This window comes from Octodon degus, unplaced genomic scaffold (genome assembly GCF_000260255.1).
Source record: "Octodon degus isolate 3935 unplaced genomic scaffold, OctDeg1.0 scaffold00143, whole genome shotgun sequence".
Lineage (NCBI taxonomy): Eukaryota > Metazoa > Chordata > Mammalia > Rodentia > Octodontidae > Octodon > Octodon degus.
In genome coordinates, this window is record NW_004524719.1 from 3,127,327 (window position 1) to 3,131,939 (window position 4,613).

A 4,613-nucleotide genomic window follows, 5' to 3' on the forward strand; every position below is an offset into this window, starting at 1 on the left:
CATATACTTAAGCATGACCTATGGACCAGTATGTGGTCTATTTTAGAAAATGACCCATGTGCAGCTGAGAAAAATGTGTATTCAGCTGTGCTTGGGTGGAACACCCTGTATATATCAACCAAGTGCATTTGTTTCAAGCTCTTGTTCAGTTCTCTTATTTCTTTGCTAAGTTTTTGTCTGGTTGACCTATCTTTTGGGGATAAGGGTGCATTAAGGTCTCCTGTTATAATTGTGGTATTGAATATTAGATTTTTCATGTCCATTAAGATTTGTTTTATATAGTTGGGTGCTCCCGTGTTTGATGCATACATATTTATCAGTGTTACCTCTTCCTCTTATATTTTTCCCCTAACCAGTGTATAGTGGCCTTCTTTATTTCTCTTGATCATTTTTGGTTTGAAGTTGAGACTGTCTGAGAATAGGAATGCTACCCCTGCTTTTTTCTGAGGTGCTGGGACATGTAGTATTGTGTTCCATGCTTTGACTTTCAGCCTATGAATATCTTTATGAGTTAAATGTGTTTCTTGTATGCAGCATATTGTTGGATTTTGTTTCCTAATCCACTGTGCCAGTCTATTTCTCTTAATTAGTGAATTGAGTCTATTTACATTGATGGTTAGAATTGAGAGGCATTGACTTACGGTTGCCCTGTTATTTACCTGTTGTCATTACTCCTTTTTCTCCTGGGTTTAATTGCTTACCCTATTTAGTTGTTTGCTTCTGATCTCATTCATGGAGTTCTGATCCTTTTGGTCCCTCTCTAAAACATCTTTCAGTAGCCTGTGTAGGATTGACTTTGTCATCATGAAATTCTTTAGGTGTTCTTTGTCATGAGAGCTTTTCACTTCTCCATCAAACTTGAAAGAGAGTTTTGCAGGGTATAGTAACCTGGGTTGGAATTTTTTTTCATAGAGGACCTGAAGTACTCTGCTCCATGCTCTTCTTGCCTGCATGGTTTGTGAAGAGAAGTTGGCCATAATTCTAATGGGTTTTCCTTTGAATGTGATCTGCTTCTTTTCTCTAGCGGCTTTCAGAATATTCTTCTTGTGCTGAGTTTCTGCGATCTTGACTATTATATGCCTCGGTGTGTTTTTCATTGGGTTGAGGTTCCTTGGCGTTCTGTATGCTTCGGTTACCTGAATGTCAGATTGTTTTCTCATATTTGGGAAGTTTTTTTTTTTTTTTTTTTTTTTTTTTTGGTGGAACTGGGGAATTGAACTCAGGTCCTTGCACTTGCCAGGTAAACGCTTATCCTACTAAGCCATCTCCCCAGGCCCTATTTTGGGAAGTTTTCTGCTATTACGTCTGCGCATATTCTTTTTAATGTCATTTGTATTGGCTCCTTCTTTCTCATTGATGCCTATTAGTCTCACAGTGTTCATCTTTGCATCATCTTGCAGGTGATGGATTATTCTTACCTGCATCCTCATTGTTTTTAAGAGATCCTTTCTTACCTTTTCACTAGCTACACAAGCATCTTCAAGATCTGAAACTCTGTCTTCACTTTCACTTAAATGACTTTGCAAGCTTGTGATTGAGGTTTTAATTTCCCCTATATCTCTTTGACTCTGATGCATGCCATCTATTTCTTTCCTGTATTGCTCATTCAAGGAATCCGTCGTTTTTCTAATCTCCTCTATTTTTTTTTAATCAATGTCTTCTTTAGAAGCAGTTATAAATTCTTTTACTGCAGTGTTTTTTTCAGATTGGGTTTCCTATGTTTCTGTAGTTGCTTTTTTACTTCATCTGCTATGAGTTCTGAGAGTTCTTTTTTTATTTCAGAAAAGAATTGCACTCTGATTACCCCTATATCTTTCTGCTGTTGCTTAATTACTATCGATTCTATTAATTCATGCATTTGAGCCGAGCTAGTGTCCTCCGCACTCGTTCTGGGTGGGCATTGAGTTTCCTCCATATGTTTCTGCATTTGATTGTTTATTGCAGATGCTATTAATTCAGGGATTTTTTTTTTATTACCAATCTGAGTTCCTCTATACCTTTCTGCAGCTGTTTCTTTACTTCAGAAGCTGTTGATTCATTGCTTTCAGCTGAACAAATTCCCAATTTGTTCTGTGTTAGTGTCCTCTGCACTTGTTAAGGGTGGGCTTGGGTTCTGAGGTTGCATTTTTTTCCTTCTCATCATTTTGTGTAGCACTGTCTTCTGATCTTTGTTGTAGAGCTTTATTGTAGTTATAACTTTAGCATGTACTAGAGTTCAGGTGCAGATCTACAAAGTTTGGATTTATCTAGCTGTCCCTGGCTTGGGCCTGGCTGCTGTGCTCAGCTCCTTCCTGCTGCTGCCCTTGAGGTTGAACCTGTTGTGCCCCTGTGGCAAGATATTCTGCTTCTGGACTAGCTGGGTGGTACTATTCTCTACACTCTCTGCAGGGATGGCAGCCTCAGGGTACATTCCAGGCCTGTATTCCAGGCCTGAGCTGAGCCTGGAGGGGACAAGGTGGAGTAAGGGGGAGAGGCAGCTGTCCCACACACTCACTGGGTTTGGGTTAGGACTGGGTTAGGACTGGGTGTTCCTGGAATGTGGCAGAAATTCCTACTTGATGGGCAGGGTGGGGTAGGTGCTGTGCAGTGGTGGGTGGCGTCCCGAGGGGGTACAAGAGGGTCTCACCCACGCTGAGCCTGGGCTGGGAGGAGTAGTTGGTCCCACTGGCACAGGGTAGCTGGAAGCTCTCCCACACACTCACCGGACCTGGGCTAGGACAGGGTCTGGGGGTTCCCGGAACGTGACAGAAATTCCTACTCCTCGGGCGGGGTGAGGGAGGTACTGCGGACTGGTGGGTGGCATCCCAAGTGGGTGGAAGAGGGTCGCACCCATGCTACACCTGGGCTGGGATAAGTAGTCGGTCCCGCTGGCACAGGGTAGCCGGAAGCTCTCCCACACACTCACCAGAACTGGGCTAGGCCTGGGTCTCGTTCATTTATTGATGAACACATTTGGAGAATTATATCTTCATTATTTAAATTTAAGCTACTTCATAAAATATTATTCTTATTTTCTAAAACATTTGCTTATCATTTTCCCCTCATATTTAGAATGACAGAACTATCATGTGGAAAGATCATGCATCTGATTGTTTTCTTCTCTGATGATAGTGCCACGAAAACCATCTGTTTTCTTCTATTTTTCACTCCTTTGTGTCCTGAATGACTTTCATGCAGTCCTCATGCATCATGCTCTAATGACCAGTTTTATTTATTATTATTACTATTTTTTTCTATTATTTTTAAGGAGGGGTGTACAGGGTATTGAGGGTCTCACTACTAGATCGGATTCCTAGTGTTCTGCCTGTTTACAGCCTCCCAAGAGCTGGGATTACAGCACGCACCACCACGCCCAGTCTCAATTGCCCTCTCATCGCACCGCAGGGGTGGGGCTGGCACTGCAGGCCCAGGGATTGAACTCCCGACCCATGCATCTGCTTGGGGGTGCTTTGATCCACTGAGTTATTTGGCCTACACTAATTTGCTGTATTTTGCACTTTTTCAAACAACTTTGGAACTTGGGCTGGTGAGACAGCTCATTGGACGAAAGTCTCTGCTTAAGCAAACTCAGGGACCTGGTTTGATGCCAGGCACCACGTGCCACATAGGCCCACCTCTGGGGCCAGCTGAGCCAGCCAGAGTCAGGGCATAGTGGTGTAGGTCTGTAATGCCAGCGCTGGGGAGGCTGGAAACAGGAGAGTCACTACAAGTCTGAGCTGTGTAATAGGACCTTGTAACAATCAAATACATTAAAACAAAAATTTGAAACCTATGTATTTTTGAAAGCAATAATTAAAACTGATCTTCTCTCACTCTTCTCTTTGTTTTAACTTTCCAACAGGAACATTCCATATTTTAATATTTGGACAGTTTTTTTCCTATTTTTTTATTTGTTTGTTTGTTTTATACTTGTCAACATCTTCAGTACATGGGAATCTATTAACACTCAGTATGTTTATTCCATCTTCGTTGCCTAACTGCTTTCTCACCTAACAAGCGCACTGTTTTTATCGCCTGCTCTCACTGCCTGGAAGAGTGATGCCGAGCAAGTGCCTGCCCACAGTGACAGGGCTCCCACCACCCGCAGATCCACGGTGGCCTTCACAGGGGAGCGCAGACCCCGCCGTGTTCCTGTTTCCACATTTGCACTGCCTTGGCCGGGCGAGATACTAGGTGAAAGCAAGGCTTAGGTGTGGTCTTGTCATTTTGGTCTAATTCTTATGCAAGTGTGAGTAGTTTAGTTCATGTGAAGTTCTTGGGAGACATCCGGATATAAATTATAATACTATCCCAACATACTTCAACATGAACAAAATTTCTATACGGTTGTGTTATTTTCTTGTCAAACAGCTTCATGTGGTACATGTTATTTGACAAGTTCATCCCAACTTGTGGTGCTGTTTATGTTTTTATTTACCTTACAATACCATAAACAGAACTCACAGTGTTCACTTTGAGCCATATTTCCTGGCCTTTTCCTTTCTTTCCTTTCTCTTTTTCCTCATCTCTCTTTCTCTTTCTCTGTCTCTGTCTCTCTGTCTCTCTGTCTCTGTCTCTGTCTCTCTGTCTCTCTCTCTCTCTCTGTCTCTCTCTCTCTCTCTCTCTCTCTCTCT